We start from the raw sequence: 8,651 nt of genomic DNA, 5'->3' as shown, positions 1-8,651 counted from the left end.
TCTAGTCATGGGTGGAGTCCCACCAGGTCTCCGTTATCCCAATGACGTCATAATTCTTTGCACTGAGCAGGAGGACAAGCTCGTCCTGCTTGTTGCCCAGGCTCCTGGCATTAGTGTACAGGCAGGCAAGTGTCCCCTTGTTCCCAGTCCACTATGCCCTGCTACTGATGATCACCACGTTGTCCTGGGCACACCTGTGTACCTGGTATGGATTCCTGAGCTATGATAGTGTGGGGGGGAGGCCCAGGATGCTCTACAACTTCTTCTGCCACCTGGAGGGCTACCTGTGATTGTGTTACACGTCCTTGCCCACCGCTGCTGAGGAAATTGCCACTGGCATTGATGCATTCCTTGGTGTGTGAGAGGCTTGTGCCCACCTAGCTGCTGGGGCACAGGCTGCCCAATAAAGTTTGGCACTGTCTCCTGCCTCCTTGCAGGTTGTGGTGGAGGAACCCGGGGACCAGGAGAGTGTGGGTGGGCCAGGCAGGGAGCGGGGAAGTTTCAGAGAACAGGGGCAGGAGCCGGGGTGGGAGGCCTGTGACCTGGGCCTCACCACATAGGGCTGGCATGGCTGGTGGCTCCACTTGGTTCCGGCTGGTGGTGATAATGTGTGGCTCCAGGCAGTGTCCTCCAGTGGTGGGGCGCAGCATGCAGATGCCCAGCTGTGCCCCCTGCCCCCAAGGAAGAGCTGGCACTGCTGGAAGCTGGCAGTGTCATGGCCATTCATGCCTCATGGCTGGCCCTGGGGCTGTGGAGCGGGTGAGGCAGGTGCTGGCCATGGCTTCCTGAGTTGCAGGTGGAAACGGCAGACAGGGAGCTCAGTGAGATGGGATGCTGGGCACCTGAGGGGCCCTTCTCCAATGACATGTTACCAGAGGTGCCAGGTTAGGGCAGGGGCTTGGGCAGGCCACCCGTGCTGGTGACCCACTGTGCCCGGAAGGCCTTGACCTTTATGTGGCATTGCTGTGCCAACTAGTCATACCTACGCTCCTGCATCGGGCCTGACAGCACCTCATAGATGTGGGCATTGAAGCACCCACACTGTTTGAACTGGCACTGCACCTCTGCCTTGCCCCACAGAGCCACGAGGTCACCAGTCTCCTCCTTGGTCCAGTTGGGGCCCCAGGTGGAGGACACAGTCGTGAGCCTAGGTGTGGGTCTGATCCTGGGTGAGAAGGATGAGGGCATTGTGGGTCCCACACCAGCTGTTACTGTCCTGATGGGCCTGGGCAGCTGCCTGCAGTTCCCAGGGCAGGGGCACACCACAGGACTGGCAGGTGCATGGCAGAGGCAATGCTTTGCAGCACCTGCAGGCACAGGGCAAGCTATTGGGAGTGGACCGTGGGCAGGTTGAGCTAGCCCTGCTGGCCAGAAGCTGCCTGCAGCTGGGCCTGGGGGCTGACAGGCCTGGTCACAGGCTTCAGCAGCCTGCAGCACCCTCCTGGCCTGAAAAGTATTGCCCTGGCAGTTGTGTGGTACTGTGCTGGGATGTAGCTAGTGGCACTGGGATGTAGCCAGGTTGGTAAGGCTAGCTGCCCAGGGGGACACAGTGTTCTGGACTACCCTCAGGCTCCCTGGTGGTGTGCCCCAGGGTTCAAAATGCCTGCAAGCTTTTAAAGGCTGAGGCAGGATTGTCATAGAGGCAGCCCAGCCCTGGGGCAGGAGAGGCTCCTAGCCCAGAGCCCTGGGGCTAGCCCTAGTGGCAGAGTGGACCTGATCAGGGAGTAAGGTATGTCTTCATTGTAGAATTATCTCAGATAGTTAGTAACTAGATCTTGGCATGAAGCCTAACAGTCCAGGTACAAGCAGTCACAGTATAAAATTGCACCCAAGTTACTTTATTGGCACCGAGCTGCCCAGTGTATGTCTTGAGGATTTCTAGGAAACAATTCTCCAGTCTTTTTGGTGAAATAAAATGATACACTGTTTCTTTCCCAATAAGTTTATCTGTCATTTTTTAAAGCTAAGAATTATGGAAAGGCACTTGACAACTATCAGAATTTAAATGATTGAGCCTTTTGCAAATAGGTGGATTACTAGTTTGAATGAAAGCAGTAACCTAGTTTAGCCTGTGCCTTGCTGGTCAGATAGTTCAGATTTAAAAACACCATAAAACAGAGGTCAGATATTTTTATGAACAGGACAAGAGTTACAGGCAACACAAAAATGAGAGCCTGGATTAAGTAAGCAATAACACTGGGGCTGAGACCAACTCAAAATAATCTGTCATTACCAAACCTCTTAACAGGTAAAATTTGTTGCTATAGCACTGGACAATCTGCCTGTTCTTTGCCAACACTAATGCATATTCCATGCTCTACCAAGAGAAAAAACAAGGCTCATCAGCTCCTAAAGAATTACGTCAAGGAGGAGGGCTTGTTTGCACAGAGTGAATCAAAACCAAGGGAAATTAATTACTGGGATTGCAGCTAAATCTGCCCAAAAGGGAAGGACAGTTTGCTACATTTACTATCAATGTACTGGTTGCCACTAGACCTTCAGATATCAGTGACTAACACCATAAAGGCAGAAGTGATATCTGCTGTTGCCTTTTACTTTCCTTCTGTGCCTCCTTTTGAAATCATATACATGTGCTGTATGCTGTGGGGCTCTGATTTTTCTCTTTCTCATTGTTGGAGCTTGTTCAGAAATAACTGATGCCAGAGCCCTCCTTTTTTCTTCGCTTTTGACAAGTGCATTGTATTGCAAGACATACTTCACATCAAAACTTTAAAAATAATTTTGTATATCCTAAGGGGAGTAACTGTTTTATTTGCTTTCTTCTGTTATCAGTTATGCAAGAAGAGAAATATTTGAGTTGTGAAAAATACTAACGCACATAGGCATGAGTGTATTGCTAAATATGTGACATTTGAGTATCTTTGCAAAGTTATTATTTATTAATATTTTAACACTTTTCCATACATCTTGAAAAATGATTCATTGTGCCAAAATAGGCAGCGTATTGCAGAAACATTTATTTAAACAGTGCCGGTATTTCACCATGGTCATTTCTTACACCAAAAAGATTATTATACTGGATGGGTAATGATGCAAAAAATTCAACCAAGGAGCTTGCTATAATTAATAACCTGTAAAAGGCAAAGATACTTGGACAATACACATCAAATTAGACCTGTCTCAATTACTAACAGCATCAGTTATTTCTTCTTTTGTCCTTTGTAAAATTTCATTTTACTGCAGAAATAGAGGTCATTTTATTTTCTGCATGCTTAATTTTTACTGTCTCTGACTTCTTTGTGAATAAATAATGTGCCTTGTTCAGAAGACCAGCATCAGCTCAGAACAATTATTGAAGTCATTAGGAGACAATGCTAATGTATTTCATGCTTCAAAGGCTACAGCTGCCAGAAATTCATTGCAATCAATCAACTTTTTATGCTGTTTTTCATATATTAACAACACACTGGGGTAATAATTGTGATCCTGACTCTTCACCCTCAACCCTGGATAAATGTACTTCTCCTTAATGTTCCTTTGTGACTATTTCATGTGTAGGTAACATTAAAACAAAAGCTTTCCATTTTTTCTTCTTTTTTATAGACTGTTTAAAAACCTTATTTCAAACCATTTAATATATTTTATTGCTTTTGAATAGATTTGCCTTCCCTGTCATAGCAATCTACAAATTAGGAAACTCCCAATGTAATCTACAAATTAGAACACTACTCAATAGAGCTGAGATGGATAAAGGTTTGTCTTTCACAGCATGTCAAGTCTCTACTAGATTCTTAAATAAATAAAGTTTGGTGGTCACAGTGTAATCCCTAGTGGACAATAGTCCATACTAAAAAAACTTCTCAATTTATTGGAACAAATAGCTTTATGGTCAGGGTCAGAAAAATCCTTGTGTAAAATCTAACATATAGAATGAATTATTTCTAAGCCTCCAAAACCAAAGATGGTAGGGTTTTCCAGGTCAAAGTTTATTCTATAGTCTGGGATGCTTGTATCAAAACTGTTTGTAATGCATGTTTTCTTGATTTAGAAGATTTCCAGCTCTGGTCCTCTCTCTCCCTTGACCTTCACCTCTAATAGACTGTAATAAAACCGTTTTTTTATGTGACACAAAGATTGCACTGGAATAAGTGCAGCAACCATAGCAAAATAAGATTACCTGTGAATTTATGAGAAAAAGGATGCTGTTTCTGTAGTTATAGCAATGAATCTCCCTTGTGTTAATAAGAGGTACTGTCCTTGCTCTGTGAATGTAGTAACGAAGTTGTTATGCTTTCAGCCAGAGCCAGCTGAGCACTGTCATACTCTTTACTTTGTTGCTTTTTCATGTATTTTAAAACTATGTCTGTTTACAAGAGGTGAAAAAGAAAAAGGTTTTCATTCTTTTTCCACTTTCTTTCTTCAGAATATTGCAATTTCAAGATACTTGAACTCATTTCAAGATGGGGCTCTCTGATTTCTGCTAGAAAAGGAGATCCTGATATTTTGTGTTGAAAGAAAGTAAAACATGGCCTGAGAAACTTTCTTCCCTTTCTCCCTCTGCCTTTCCACCTCAATCTGTTATGCAGTGAACAAGAGAAATTAGGCTAAGTACCATCTCAGGATTGTAAATTGAATTGGCTGTATAATGCCACCTGCTTCTCCCAGATTGAGACCCAACAACACTGGGCTGAAGTGGGACTGGAACAATCCTGTTGTAGTCAGCAGATGTCATGGATCCCCCTGTCTCTTCCACTAGGGGAAACTCTGCCTTAGAACTCCCTGAAAAGTCTTTTCTGGTCTTCCTTTTGTTGGGATCCCACCAGTAAGCCCTAGACAGTTTCTAGAGGGGCCTCTGATTTCAAGACCCTGGTTTTTCTTCAAAGCAGGGGAGTTACTGGTGCAGGGCCCATGCTTCAGAAACCCAAATGAGTGGTGCTGCCTATGGGATGAACAATCAGATTATTTTCTGATTTGGTGTGTACCACAGGAAGTTTTAGGATGAAGCTTAGACCTCAGATTTAAGGCTGATTTTGCCCAAGTATTGCACATATCTCCTTGCTTTCTTGTGAGTGAGCTTCTCCAGGGGCTCAATAACCTCACTGGTGTAGGAGTTTCAATTTTTAGCCCCTTGTGTCAACAGTGAGTATACCTCACTAAATAGCTAACTCTAAGTGTAAAGAGCTTGGCCAGTGGGAGACGTATATGTTCTAATGACTCATTAATACAGAGGGTTTTTTGGGGTAATTTGTGCATGTAGATATAGACATGTTTATAAGTGCTACCATAGAAACAGAATATTGTTTCCTCTTTGTAATAATGTAATCCTAGTGTCAGTTGAAGAACACATAATTAAACACTTTTGAAAATGAAATGTAAGAAACATACTCAGGCCAGATCTGTGAAATCTCAACAGTCTCGATCCTACATGTCCAGTGCTTTGTAACTGAACTACATTGTTCTTTCCAGAAAATAATCTAAATTTTAATTTCATTCAGTGCTTTGTTACTATAACTCTTATTTTATCTCTGCAGTACCTTCAGTCAGACAAATGAATGTGTTTTGTGCTTCAAGAAGAAGGAAATTACCTTTGGATATTTATTTATAAGAAATAACAGGTCTGTGTTAAAAGGTAATAGAAGTAACTTATATACCATAACAGCTATATTGAGATAAAGTAAAAGGGATAACTTACACATAACATAAAGCTAATGAAGATGAAAGAGTTTCAACTCTTGATTTCATAATCACTTTGAAGGTCAATCTCTCCTACAGATAAAATATGTAAACAATTACATCTATTAATCTTCATATAGTAGGATTTCAAGGGGAAGGGGAGAGAGCAAGAAATAGGTAAGACATGGTAATTCTTTTTCACAGAAGCATAGTGATCTCCTCCAGTGTCCAGTGAGGGTGGCAGCCAGAGAATTATGCAGGCCACTGGAGAGCCAGGGGAGTGTGGGGAGGGGACAGAGTTACCTGCCCCTGCTCTTTACACTCAAGTGGCAGCTGCTACTGCTGTGGCTGCTGCTCTAGCAGCATGGGCCTGGGCTGCTACCACTGTGGGACAGGTTCGCTGCACACCAGCCGCAGCAGCCCCACAGTGTGGAAGGTTAATATTGGAAGGCACCTCAGGAGGTCATCTAGTCCAATCCCCTGCTCAAAGCAGGACCAGCCCCAACTTGATCACCCCAGCAAAAGCTTTGTCCAGCTGGGTCTTGAAAACCTCCAAAGATGGAGATTCCACTACCCCTCTAGGTAATCTCTTCTAGTGTTTTACTACCATCCTAGTAAGAAAATTCCTCCTAATACCTAACCTAAACTTTCCTTGCTGCAACTTGAGACCATTGCTCCTTGTTCTGTCATCTGCCTCCACTAAGAATAGTCTAGCTTCTTTGTCTTTCAACGCCCACTTCAGGTAGTTGAAGGCTGCTATTAAGTCCCCTATCAGTCTTCTCTTCTTTAGACTAAATAAGCCCAGTTCCCCCATTCTTTCCTCATAAGTCATGGGAGGAAAGCAGCCCCTGCTCCTGCTTACTTCTCCTTTCTGCTCAGATGCACTGCTAAATGCAGGGCTTTGGTTACCATGGCAAAGACTCCCTGGGGAGGGGGTCACCTTCTGTTCACTCCCTTGCCCCCTAGATATATTACTGATTGAAGGGATGCACCTGCCCAGTTACAATGGACAAGCAGCACAGGGCTATTCTTTCCATGGCAAAGATTCCTGGGGTTGATTCTGGTGCCACTGCTAAGATGGCATCTAAGGCTGGGACCCTGCTCCCCACCCCCAGTTATACCATTGCTTTTTCATGACTGAAAGAAAATAGCCTTTGATGCCCAGGGCATTTATACAGACCTCGCAGTACAGACCTTGCTGCACTGTCTGTAGTACTGATAAAAAGAGAATCTGCTTTTTCTCTATCTCTGTTTCAATGAAACAGCAGTTGACTTAATTGATTTTTGTGCCATCACTTCTGAGCAGGCAGGAATCTGTGGGTTATTTCTTTTTATATATTTTCAGAAGAGCAATCAGGGCAGATCCACAACAGAGGTAAATTACTTCTGTTGAAATCAGTGGCGTTATGGCAAGGTTCATAACCCCTAAGGATGTGTACTCATCAGCTTTTAGCTATACAACTTTTCAGATGTTTTCCCATATTCCCATTGTCAGCTTATGTTGGCTGTACTTTTTCAGTATCTAGAGCTGAGAGGACAGTTGTAAAAATTCAGTCATCATCTCTATAATTTTTCAGTCACATCACCTGCAGTTGGTCTTTGAAATCATTTGTGCGATGAGGCTCAAGGACTGGGTTGAATCAACAGTATAGGGTTTCAGTGTACGCCTGCTTATCCTATCAATTTCTGTGGAATTAGTTTTCATTGAATTAAGGATACTTAAAGTATCAGAAAGAGGTATGAGTCATCAAGTACATAATAGGCTGTATATTAACTGAAATATTACCCATCCCTGCAAGGTATCATGAGATCTGAAGAAGTAGCTATATACTGGCAAATATTTGATAAAGACTTGTAGATACCCACTGCTGCCCACATCCTGCGTATCTAATCCTGGTTCCATTGAAGTCAATTTTCAACTGACTTTGTTGGGTGCAAGACTGAAGGTTGTAAGTGTGAAATGATTGGATGACTTGATGTAGGCAATGTACACCTCCTGAGGTTTTTATAACCAGTGAACTAGATTAGAGGCTCCTTTTTTCCCCAGTTCAATGTTTAATTAAAAAAAACCCCAGTCTTTGTTTTGAAGCACTGCTTGTTAGGGGTGGGTTATAGGTATGAAGATTGAGCTACAGGAATGAGGACTATAGAAACAAAGGGATTTAGAGTAATGGCAGTTACAATCCTTTTGTTTAACAGGGCAGTTTAATTCTGTCTGAGCTTTTGTTACTTTAGGGAAACTATTTAATCTCCATGTCATTCGTATTTTTCTTTGTTCTCTGCTCTCTATTCTCTTTCTCTTTCTTATGCCTTTGATAGACTTTGTCTTTATTAGCTGGAGTGAAGTAGAATAAAGTTAAGTGGCCAAGAGAAGTGAGAAATGGTTGGGAGAAAAGGGGAAGAGACAGTTCAATTGTGAAAGTAGATTAAATAGGGAGGCCCAGCTAGTAAAGCTGAAGACTCTTGAAGACAAGAGTGAGGCAATAAGAATGGAGAGCAAAGAGCAAGGAAGCAGAAATGAACTCAGATAAAGTAGATGCTATTCTGTGGTTCTGACTGATTTTTTTTTTTATTTGCACTTAGAAACATTGAATAAATTCTTCCCCTGAAGTAAAACCCCCCCCACACTCCAGCTACTGTGGAGCTGAAGTCTAGGAATCCCATCCTACTTGATGATAAATGTACTTTTATCAATAAAAGGTCAGTGAGTTGGATGATAATCTTTCAATCAAAACTGAGTAAGGGAGCACACCAGAGCCTGAAAGATGACTCAAACAACTATCACTCACTTCCTGATTTCCTCTGCTCCATGGGGGAAAGAAGTTGAGGCAGCTGTTTTTCTGAGTTAGTTTACTTTTTCCTATGGAGTAGTTTAGCTGTGTGAGTCCTTTGAAATGTTTAGGAATGGGAAAGAAGCTAATACTTGGTTTGCTCTGTGCCCCTGCCATTCTGCTTCCCTTGCATGAAGGGTGAGCTGCAGCCCAGCCGCAGTAGCTGTTGCTCCTTCCTCCCCAGTT

Source organism: Crocodylus porosus, unplaced genomic scaffold (assembly GCF_001723895.1).
Source record: "Crocodylus porosus isolate Cpor-Errol unplaced genomic scaffold, CroPor_comp1, whole genome shotgun sequence".
In the NCBI taxonomy this organism is placed as follows: Eukaryota; Metazoa; Chordata; order Crocodylia; family Crocodylidae; genus Crocodylus; species Crocodylus porosus.
This window is presented reverse-complemented; position numbering follows the sequence as displayed.